Source organism: Ranitomeya imitator, chromosome 1 (genome assembly GCF_032444005.1).
Source record: "Ranitomeya imitator isolate aRanImi1 chromosome 1, aRanImi1.pri, whole genome shotgun sequence".
In the NCBI taxonomy this organism is placed as follows: domain Eukaryota; kingdom Metazoa; phylum Chordata; class Amphibia; order Anura; family Dendrobatidae; genus Ranitomeya; species Ranitomeya imitator.
The window spans coordinates 660,753,340-660,765,539 of NC_091282.1; the positions used below are offsets into that span (position 1 = coordinate 660,753,340).

General features: G+C 51.9%; 1 long non-coding RNA gene across 1 annotated transcript in view; it reads right to left on the minus strand.

Moving 5' to 3' along the window:
• Window positions 1-11,279: 11,279 nt before the first annotated feature.
• LOC138641030 (uncharacterized) overlaps window positions 11,280-12,200 on the minus strand; it is an 80,412-nt gene continuing 79,491 nt past the window's right edge. The window contains exon 2 of the long non-coding RNA XR_011313776.1: window positions 11,280-11,619. This is a non-coding gene — a long non-coding RNA (uncharacterized lncRNA). The remainder of the gene's footprint in view (window positions 11,620-12,200) is intronic.

The window sequence follows — 12,200 nt, forward strand, 5'->3', positions numbered from 1 at the left end:
CGGGTTCAAAGGCAGACAAAATAAATGATTTTAAGAACTATTTACAATCTTCAGTGTTCTTTTATAGTAGGTTTCAAGGCATCAGTCGGTAGCGAACACTTCCTGGCCTGGGAAGGCCTGTATCATAGTTCTCATCTGATGCTGTATCGACGTCATTGGTTTGTCTCTCAGGTGTGGTCAAGTCATTATTTGTCTAGGTACGAGTGTCAGCATCTGCTACCGCGGCAGGTCCAGTAGCAGAAATGATGCACACAGTAGTAGTAGTTTTGGTTTGAGGACCCACTAGTTCAGGGACTGGGGGAGTAATGTCATTAGTCTTAGTTGTGGCAGCAGATGGCGCTACTGCAGGTTCACATCGTTTAACATCCTTGGCGTATAGTCCTTTTTCTTTAATAAAGCCCCATCCTCCTTGGAGTTTAAAGGCTGCTACTGTGTCCTGCTTACGCGGGGCCTGGTTAGTGGTGCGGTCCTTGCGGGCCTGGGCTTTGACTGCTAGATCACGCTTATCAAAAGCTTTGCGTTGGGCCTGATGTCTCTCCTCCTTTTCCTCCCACTTGTGGGCAAGCTGGGCCTGATAGTCCTCCAACTCAAAACTTCCACAGTCTCTCCTTTCTTTTTGTCTTCCCCGGGGAACCCCATAAAGTCTGATCCGGGATTCACCCAGCGGTACACAGTCCGCTCTGCATATACCTCACCCGGCAGGGTGGTGGGCGCGATTGGGGCCTGCAAGAACTGCTCCATCCCCGTGGCCCGGTCCCAAGGTTCCAGATGCTGCAGGCGGTGGGTACCGCGAGGAGGTGGTGCTGCTACGGGGCCTATCAGCAGGTCTTCTGTCACCGGGGCAGGGTCAGCGTTCTTACCTGCCGCAGCAGTGTCCTCGATGTCGGCTAGCTCTGCTGGCGGCGGCGTCTGCAGCGGTGCTGGCAGCGGCTCCTGGAGCAGTGTCGGTGGCGGTGCCGGTGGGTCATCCGCAGGCACTGTCCGGTGTGCGGCCTTGGTATTTACCCGCAGCTGTAGGAGCTGGTCAATCAACTCTTCAATCCCAGCCTGCAGGAAGTCAGCGCCAACTGTGCCTGGTCGCAGTGCCTCTCCAGGTGGCTGGGGGAGTCCTCTGCTCCGACCTCACGCTCTGGTTCCGGGCAGCTGGCCATGGCGTCCTCCACGTGGCTGGCTCTTTCCTCATCCTTTTCCCGCTCTCTCCTCCGTGGGCGGTTTCATTTTTTTTTTCTCTGCCCGCTATTGAGGATCAGGAGGCGGATCTTGGCTGCCGACGGACATGTCCTCATGGTACAGAGATATTTAGACTGGGCGGCCATTATTTTTAGCGCTTCTCAGTTCGTTTACGCCCACAATGCCACGCCCTTCTTCTTCTCTTGCACTCCTCGTGGTGCTGTAATGGCGGCAGTTTTGGAGGGAATTTTGGCGGCAAATGGCAATACACAGTCCTTAAGTAAATCACAGTTCAAATACAGTTCTGGCACAGTTCTTAGGCGCACATGACCCGATTTTCAGGCTTAAGTAGATCCTGTTCGTGACGCCAAAGATTGGAGCTCCCCCAAGGGCAAGGGGATACTCGATACCGGGCCCTTCATTTCTCAGGGGGATGTCACGGTGGCTGACCCGGTCCGTGGCCCTAGGGGCATCCATTGTTAAAGGGGAAAGGTCTTTAAAGGGATCCTGTTCGTGACACCAAAGTTCAGAGCACCCCCGTTAGGGCAGTGGGGTACTTGGAGCCGGGCCCTTCGGTTCTCAGGGGGATGTCACGGTGGCTGACCCGGTCTGTGGCCCTAGGGGCGTCCGTTGTAAATGGGGGAATGGTCTTTAAAGGGATAATATTCGTGACGCCACCTGTGGTATTCTGTCAGGGTGACCGACGCTACTTAGGGGTCCGTTGGGGTGATGTTATGGCAGCTGGATGGTATACCTTCCCACAGGTGAAGTATGTCCCCAGGACTTCCCAGTGTGTGGAGGGTGGATGGTGTGAGGTGCAGTGAAGAACGAGGACACAAGGTTGCAGTCTCTTTATCTTTACTGAAGGCTCCAGCGTTCACAGTCCAGAGCACTAGATCACAGGGCAGGCAGAGTCCGGCCGGTCTGAAGGCAAATCCAGAGTCCCCTTATTCAGATGGAAATCAGTAGCCTTCCTCTAGCGCTAAGGTGTTGTAGTACCTCCCTGCTGTGCGTCTCGGTAAGGTCCTCACAACTGTTGTAGATGTTCTAGATGTTATGTCTCTTTCTCTCTCTGTCCCCGTGATGGATAGGATAGGACAAACCCATATGACTGATGGCCTGAGGCTTTTTACAGGGACTCTATCACGCCCCGGCCCCCACAGTTGCCACCGTGCCTCCTGGGTATAAGGTCGGGCAACTAATATGGAACTAGTTGTCCTGCCGGTCTCTGGAGCCAGGCTTGGAGACGATGACTCCCTCGGTGTTCTGGCTACCGGCTTCTGTGCCTCAGAAGGAGGCAGCCTTTTACAGTGCAGAACTCCTTCTGGTTTCCTCTCCTTTTGTTATGACTTTGTTTCTCACTCTCGGCAGCGCAATTCCCTTCAATGTCTCTTTCTTTCTTTGGATGCTGCCACACGTGGGGCAGGCGCAGCTCTGTGGCCCTCTGTCTAGGCCTCTGACAGGATCCCACCCCTGTCAGGGACCCACTACCTGAGCGAAGCCCAGATAGCAGCTCACTGGGTGAAGCCCAGTCAGCATCCGCCAGACTGATACTGCCTGGGTGAAACCCAGCTCGCTTCTCCCTACTTCCTGTCCAGCCCACCAGTTTTACCTGATTGTGAGGAGTGCCCTAATAGATAGGAGCATAGCTCCCCCTGGCAGACTGGAGTGTGAAGTGTGTTGTGTGGTTTGTGATACCTGGTAAAGTGATCTCCTTTATTGCCTTCAGACGTAACATCACTCCCCCTTGTGGAAGAATGACATTAATGCAACGACCAGGACCCTGGGGTTCAGAGGCGTAGCTAGAGCTTTTGCCGCCCGGGGCTGTTCCCGAGTTTGGCGCCCCCCCCCCCCCCCCCCCCCCCCGGCTCAATACACACAAAGGTTACCAAAAACGGTTTTCCTGTTTTGTAGAACTTAAACTGGGCCTAATGGTGTCACCCCCACATGCCACACCTGTGACTTAATACCACCACACCATGACCAGGCCACATAGTGACCGAATAATACTACATACAAGGGACAAATACCACAACACCATTTCCAGACCACATATTACCACCACATAGTGACTGAATACTACAATACTGATCAGTAATAAAAAAAAAACCACAATACTATCACCATAAGTGCCAGTATTCACAGGAGATCTGTACTTAGTATGCAGTGTCTGTGTAGAGGTAATACAGAGATCACTGGTGACATTATACACAGGACCTCTATATAGTATACAGTGTATAGTGTCAGTGTATAGGTAACACTGACTCACCAGTGACGTCTCTAGGTGAAGTCCTTCATCTTTCATCCAGCACAGACCGCCATCATTCCTTCCAGCCAGGACTCGTTTCTGCAGGAAATAACACAGTTATCTCGAGCTCCGCTTGCAGAACACATTACTTAATTTTTCACAACTTCTACATTACATCACATGAAGAAAAAAAGGTGATATAGTGTCACTCTGCACAGTAACAGGACCGCCCCCCCATTTAAAACAGTATACTCAAAAAATAAAATAAATACATCACTGCAGTAATAATATCCCTTAATTAGCCCCTATGGTAATAATATTCCCCACCCTGGCCCCGTTTCTCATTCCTGGCTCCAGCCATGTGTTCTCGCATCCTGCCCTCATGAGTATCCATTCTACCCCATATGATCTCCACATCCTGCCCCACCAGCCTCCATCGTATCCGTCCTGCCCCATGATCCAATCCTGCCCCGTGTCTCCAATCATGCCCTGTATCTACATTCTGCCCATGCCTCAAGTCCTGCCCCCAGTGTGTCCAGCATATTACCCCCATGTTGTCCAGCAATCTGCCCCATGTTGTCCAGCAATCTGCCCCAGTGTGTCCAGCATATTACCCCCAGTGTGTCCAGCAATCTGCCCCAGTATGTCCAGCACTGCCCCCAGTGTGTCCAGCAATCTGCCCCAGTGTCCAGCCTTTCCCCAGTGTGTCCAGCAGTCTGCCCCAGTGTGTCCAGCATATTACCCCCAGTGTCCAGCATTGCCCCAGTGTGTCCAGCATATTACCCCCAGTGTGTCCAGCAATCTGCCCCAGTGTCCAGCATTGCCCCAGTGTGTCCAGAAGTCTGCCCCAGGGTCTCCAGCATTGCCTCAATGTGTCCAGAAATCTGCCCCAGGGTCTCCAGTATTGCCCCAGTGTGTCCAGCAATCTGCCCCATGGTCTCCTGTATTGCCCCAGTGTGTCCAGCATTCTGCCCCATGGTCTCCAGTATTGCCCCGGTGTATCCAGCAATCTGCCCCATGGTCTCCTGTATTGCCCCAGTGTGTCCAGCATTCTGCCCCATGGTCTCCAGTATTGCCCCGGTGTGTCCAGCAATCTGCCCCATGGTCTCCAGTATTGCCCCAGTATGTCCAGAAGTCTGCCCAGGGTCTCCAGCATTGCCTCAATGTGTCCTGAAATCTGCCCCATGGTCTCCAGTATTCAGTGTGTCCAGCAATCTGCCCCATAGTCTCCTGTATTGCCCCAGTGTGTCCAGCATTCTGCCCCATGGTCTCCAGTATTTCCCCAGTGTGTCCAGCATTCTGCCCCATGGTCTCCAGTATTGCCCCAGTGTGTCCAGCAATCTGCCCCATGGTCTCCTGTATTGCCGCAGTGTGTCCAGCATTCTGCCACATGGTCTCCTGTATTGCCCCAGTGTGTCCAGCATTCTGCCCCATGGTCTCCAGTATTGCCCCAGTGTGTCCAGCATTCTGCCACATGGTCTCCTGTATTGCCCCAGTGTGTCCAGCATTCTGCCCCATGGTCTCCAGTATTGCCCCAGTGTGTCCAGCAATCTGCCCCATGGTCTCCTGTATTGCCCCAGTGTGTCCAGCAATCTGCCCCATGGTCTCCTGTATTGCCCCAGTGTGTCCAGCATTCTGCCACATGGTCTCCTGTATTGCCCCAGTGTGTCCAGCAATCTGCCCCATGGTCTCCTGTATTGCCCCAGTGTGTCCAACATTCTGCCACATGGTCTCCTGTATTGCCCCAGTGTGTCCAACATTCTGCCCCATGGTCTCCAGTATTGCCCCAGTGTGTCCAGCAATCTGCCCCATGGTCTCCTGTATTGCCCCAGTGTGTCCAGCAATCTGCCCCATGGTCTCCTGTATTGCCCCAGTGTGTCCAGCATTCTGCCACATGGTCTCCTGTATTGCCCCAGTGTGTCCAGCAATCTGCCCCATGGTCTCCAGTATTGCCCCAGTGTGTCCATCAATCTGCCCCATAGTCTCATGTATTGCCCCAGTGTGTCCAGCAATCTGCCCCATGGTCTCCTGTATTGCCCCAGTGTGTCCAGCAATCTGCCCCATAGTCTCCTGTACTGCCCCAGTGTGTCCAGCATTCTGCCCCATGGTCTCCAGTACTGCCCCAGTGTGTCCAGCAATCTGCCCCATGGTCTCCAGTATTGCCCCAGTGTGTCCAGCATTGCCCCAGCCCCAGACAGTCAGACATAAAGAAAAAAAAAAAAAAGTAAAATCCTCACCTCTCCCGTTCCTAGCGCAGGTCCGGTGCAGCCAGTCAGCGTCTCTCCGGCTCTGCGACGCTCAGGACAGAGAGGCAGAGCGGCGCGCACAGTAGTGACGTCATCGCGCCCTCTGCTCTGAGACGTCGCAGAGTCAGAGGACGCTGCAGCTGCCGGCGCCGCAGGAACCAGGAGAGGTGAGTATAGAGCGGGGGGCGGGGTCCGGTGGTGGGGGGAGCTGGCCCTGGTCGTGGCGGCGGACGGCGCCGCCCGAAGATTTAAAGGGGCGTCTTTTTTTTTTTTTTTTTTTTCTTCTCCTGCAGCGCCGGCCGCCCCCCGCATTGTGCCGCCCGGGGCGGACCGCCCCCCCCGCACCCCCAAGTTTCAGTGATTCAAATGACATCATATTTCTTCTCCAGTGCTAGTAGTTCCAATTCTCCTTGCTTGTTGCCCATGCTTTGTGCATTTGTATAGAAATATTTTAGTTTGCGATTGGTTTCTCTTCCTCCAATAGTTTTATTATTTAGATTTTTTTGTCTTTGTTCTTCCTTTCCACGTCTAATAGCAGAGTTCTCAATAGTATTTGTCAGGTGTAAGACTTTTTCTGTCCTTTTGCTTCCCTTCCCACATTGTTCTAGTTTAAAGCCATAAGAGGATCTGTCCTATGTGGTGTAGTATATAGAGGATGTGTCCCGTGTTGGGTAGTATATAGAGGATCTGTCAGCTTTCCTGTGTGGTGTAGTATAGGGAGGATCCAGGGGCGGATTATCAGAGGGTCAATATGGGCGGTAGCCCAGGGCCCTGTGGTCTGGGGGGGCCCTGGGCTACCGCAGAGATCGACCCTCTGCTAATCATCTGTGAATGCCGTCGCCGGCATTTATGTGCTCATGCCGTAACCGGTGGGCAGAGAGAGGGGGCCCGCATCGGGCCCCTTCTCATCTGCTCACCGGGCCCCTTCCGGCGCTGCGGCGGTTTCCTATTGACGTGCGGGCGCGCGCCCGCACGTCAATAGTTAACACCAGCCGCCAGCCAATTGGAGGCTGGCGGCTGATGTCGGCCGCGCGCACACGTCGCCGGCGTCTGACGTCATTGTCAGTCGCCGGCGAGTGTGCTCTGTTGGAGGGAGCTCACCGCGGCGCTGGAGCGAGGACAGGTGAGGAGTTTTTTTTTTTTTTTTTTATAACGGCGGACACACACTGAGGGCAGATGGCTGGAGGACGGACACGGAGGGCAGATGGCTGGAGGACGGACACTGAGGGCAGATGGCTGGAGGACGCACACTGGGGGCAGATGGCTGGAGGACGCACACTGGGGGCAGATGGCTGGAGGACGGACACTGGGGGCAGATGGCTGGAGGACGCACACTGGGGGCAGATGGCTGGAGGACAGACACTGGGGGCAGATGGCTGGAGGACGGACACTGAGGGCAGATGGCTGGAGGACGCACACTGGGGGCAGATGGCTGGAGGACGCACACTGGGGGCAGATGGCTGGAGGACGGACACTGGGGGCAGATGGCTGGAGGACGCACACTGGGGGCAGATGGCTGGAGGACAGACACTGGGGGCAGATGGCTGGAGGACGCACACTGGGGGCAGATGGCTGGAGGACGCACACTGGGGGCAGATGGCTGGAGGATGGACACTGGGGGCAGATGGCCGGAGGACGCACACTGGGGGCAGATGGCTGGAGGACAGACACTGGGGGCAGATGGCTGGAGGACGCACACTGGGGGCAGATGGCTGGAGGACGGACACTGAGGGCAGATGGCTGGAGGACGGACACTGGGGGCAGATGGCTGGAGGACGGACACTGGGGGCAGATGGCTGGAGGACGGACACTGAGGGCAGATGGCTGGAGGACGCACACTGGGGGCAGATGGCTGGAGGACGGACACTGAGGGCAGATGGCTGGAGGACGGACACTGAGGGCAGATGGCTGGAGGACGCACACTGGGGGCAGATGGCTGGAGGACGCACACTGGGGGCAGATGGCTGGAGGACGCACACTGGGGGCAGATGGCTGGAGGACGGACACTGGGGGCAGATGGCTGGAGGACGGACACTGGGGCAGATGGCTGGAGGACGGACACTGGGGGCAGATGGCTGGAGGACGGACACTGGGGGCAGATGGCTGGAGGACGGACACTGGGGGCAGATGGCTGGAGGACGGACACTGGGGGCAGATGGCTGGAGGACGGACACTGGGGGCAGATTGCTGGAGGACGGACACTGGGGGCAGATTGCTGGAGGACACACTGGGGGCAGATTGCTGGAGACAGTGGGGCGGATTGCTGGAGACAGTGGGGCGGATTGCTGGAGACAGTGGGGCAGATTGCTGGAGACAGTGGGGCAATGCTGGAGACATTGGGGCAGATTGCTGGAGGACACACTGGGGGCAGATTGCTGGAGACAGTGGGGCAATGCTGGAGACAGTGGGGCAGATTGCTGGAGGACACACTGGGGGCAGATTGCTGGAGGACACACTGGGGGCAGATTGCTGGAGGACACACTGGGGGCAGATTGCTGGAGGACACACTGGGGGCAGATTGCTGGAGGACACACTGGGGGCAGATTGCTGGAGGACACACTGGGGGCAGATTGCTGGAGGACACACGGGGGCAGATTGCTGGAGGACACACTGGGGCAGATGATTGCTGGAGACACTGGGGCAGATGATTGCTGGACACACTGGGGCAATGCTGGATACACTGGGGCAGATGATTTCTGGACACACTGGGGCAATGCTGGAGACACTGGGCCAGATTGCTGGACACACTGGGGGTAATATGCTGGACACACTGGGGGCAGGACTGGAGGCATGGGCAGAATGTAGGCACGGGGCATGATTGGAGACATGGGGCAGGATTGGATCATGGGGCAGGATGGATACGATGGAGACAGATGGGGCAGGATGTGGAGATCATATGGGGTAGAATGGATACTCATGAGTGCAGGATGGGAGAACATATGGCTGGAGCCAGGAATGAGATAAACGGAGCCAGGGTGGGGAATATTATTACCATAGGGGCTAATTAAGGGATATTGTTACTGCAGTGATGTATTTATTTTATTTTTTGAGTATACTGTTTTAAATGGGGGGGCGGTCCTGTTATTATGCAGAGTGACACTATATCGCCTTTTCTTCTTCATGTGGTGTAATGTAGAAGTTGTGAAAAATTAAGTAATGTGTTCTGCAAGTGGAGCTCGAGATAACTGTGTTATTTCCTGCAGAAACGAGTCCTGGCTGGAAGGAATGATGGCGGTCTGTGCTGGATGAAAGATGAAGGACTTCACCTAGAGACGTCACTGGTGAGTCAGTGTTACCTATACACTGACACTATACACTATATACTATATAGAGGTCCTGTGTATAATGTCACCAGTGATCTCAGTATTACCTCTACACAGACACTGCATACTAAGTACAGATCTCCTGTGAATACTGGCACTTATGGTGATAGTATTGTGTTGTTTTTTTTATTACTGATCAGTATTGTAGTATTCAGTCACTATGTGGTGGTAATATGTGGTCTGGAAATGGTGTTGTGGTATTTGTCCCTTGTATGTGCTATTTGGTCACCAAGTGGTAATATGTGGTCTTGACATGGTGCGGTGGTATTTGTTCCTTGTATGTGATATTATTCGATCACTGTGGTTGTAATATGTGGTCTGGTCACGGTGCGGTTGTATTTGTTCCTTGTATGTGATATTATTGGTCAAGCTATACCTAAATTGTATTGCAGATTTTAACAAATATTTAATAGGTTACAGTAGAGTAGGGCCCGGCCATTTTTCTGGTATAATCTGGTTCGGGTATATCATGACCCCCGTCACATGACCCCTGTCACATGACCCCCGTCACATGACCGGGGGGGCACACAGTGTGTGAACAGCCCGGGGCCCTGGCTACCCTTAATCCACCCCTGGGAGGATCTGTCGGCTCTCCTGTGTGGTGTAGTACAGGGGTGTCAAACTGCATTCCTCGAGGGCTGCAAACAGGTCATGTTTTCAGGATTTCCTTGTACTGCACAGGTGATAATTTAATCACCAACTCATTATTTGTGTAGGTGATTAAATTATCACCTGTGCAGTACAAGGAAATCCTGAAAACATGACCTGTTTGCAGCCCTCGAGGAATGCAGTTTGACACCCCTGGTGTAGTATATAGAGGATCTGTCAGCTCTCCCGTGTGGTGTAGTATATAGAGGATCTGTCAGCTCTCCTGTGTGGTGTAGTATATAGAGGATATGTCAGCTCTCCTGTGTGGTGTAGTATATAGAGGATCTGTCAGCTCTCCTGTGTGGTGTAGTATATAGAGGATCTGTCAGCTCTCCTGTGTGGTGTAGTATATAGAGGATCTGTCAGCTCTCCCGTGTGGTGTAGTATATAGAGGATCTGTCAGCTGTCCTGTGAGGTGTAGTATATAGAGGATCTGTCAGCTCTCCTGTGTGGTGTAGTATATAGAGGATCTGTCAGCTCTCTTCTGTGGTGTAGTATCGTATATAGAGGATCTGTCGTCTCTCCTGTGTGGTGTTGTATACAGAGAACTTATCAGCTCTCCTGTGTGGTGCAGTATAAAGAGGATCTGTCAGCTCTCTTGTTTGGTGGAGTATACAGAGGATCTGCCCTGTGTGGTGTGGTATTTTTACATAACTGCATGGTGGGCCCCAAGAATGATTTTTCTCTGGTGGGCCCAAGGTAGTCCAGTCCGACGCTGCACACAGGCAAAAGAAAAACCATAGATGTCCATGAATTGTTATGTGTAAGAATGATATGCAAATTGCCTCTTCAGAGAAGGCTATGTGCACACGATGTGGATCCGCTGCGGATGCGCAGCAGATTTTTCCGCGCAGAAACGCTGCAGATCTGCACTGTGATTTACAGTACAATGTAAATCAATGGGTAAAAAAAACATCGTGCAGATGGTGCGGAAAAATCAGTGCGGAATTGCTGCGGATGTAAAAGAAGTGCATGTCACTTCTTTTGTGCGGATCTGCAGCGTTTCTGCACCCCTCCATAATAGAAATCCGCAGTGGCAAAAACTGCATAAAATCCGCACAAAATCCGAGGCAAATCCGCACAAAATCCACAGCAAATTCGTAGCTGCGGATTCTGCCAGGAGATGCGGATTTTGTGCAGAAAATTCTGCACCACATTTCCTACGTGTGCACATAGCCAAAAAGAGGACTTGAACTCTATAGTGCCACCTGTTGGAAGTAGCGATCCTACAAGTCACAATCAACCTTCTAACAAGACTTGCAATGTGACCTCTTACCCCTTGGACTTCAGTCCAGAGCCTCCAGAGCCTCTCACCTAGCCAAATTCGTTCTCATGCTTCGCACTGACGACTGAACAGCCCGAAACATCGTGTCTGCGAATTGAGATACTGATTTGGCTTTTATCCTAAGTCATATTGCAAGACTCGTTAAAGGGTTGATTGTGACTTGTAGGATCGCTACTTCCAACAGGTGGCAATTTGCATATTAAATTTCCCAGAGGAGCATTGCACTGCGAATAAGCCTCCTTACCTTGACAAGCCAGAGCTGGTATGTCACTCTCCACAGGAAGAAACCTTACCCCTGAGACCTGAGTGTAATAATGAGAAATGACACAGGGAAAAAGTATTGAACATTACACACTAACTGAAATGTAGTTAACACTTTTTTACAAAAGCCTTTGTTGATGACAGCTTCAAGATGCCTCCTGTTCAGACAAACTAGTTGCAGGCATTACTCGGGTGTGATTTTTCCCCATTCTTCCACACAAACTCTCTTGAAAATCCTGAAGATCCCGTGAGCTCATTCTACGAACTCTGCGCCTTTAGTTCCTTCCATAAATTTTCTTTTTGTTCAGCGATGGAGTCTTAAGTGGTGAGCGTGCATAAAGGTTTCGAGGCTGAGGTCACTACTTATAGTTTTAATTTAAACAGTTGTAGTTGTTCATTCTAGGTCTTTCTGTAGCTTTCCCCAGGTGGTCCTTGGCTCTAGAACAGACAGTTGAAACCAGAAGTTTACTTACACTATGTAGAAAAAATATATGCATGTTTATGTAAATATCTGACAAGAAATCAGAATAAACCTTTCCTGTTTTAGGTCAATTAGGATTACCATAAGCTTTCTATATTATTTCAAAACACTCTTTTTTGGTGATTACTTTGTATCTCCATTCATACTGCACCCATACACTCAAATGATACACCATTTGAAAGGTAAACTTGCCCCCTTCAGCAAGAAAATAACCAAACAAACCACACATCCACGATGTGATCACAAAATAGACTTTAAACACAAATTTTCATAAACCTGTAGTAAGGAAAAATGACCTGCAGGTGGCACCACACTACCCCAAACATACTAATACAAAGCTGAAACAAATCCTAACATTTGCCTTTTAGGCTTTCCAGCTTGCCGAACTCATTGCCCAGCCAATTTCAGGCAGGTACATATAAAATATTTGCTACATATGTGGAAGTAGAATAAAAGTAAAACTTTACCTGTTTAAGACTTCAGCTTGAAAACTGAAGATATAAATGAATGCAGCCTAAGGCTATATGCACACGTATTT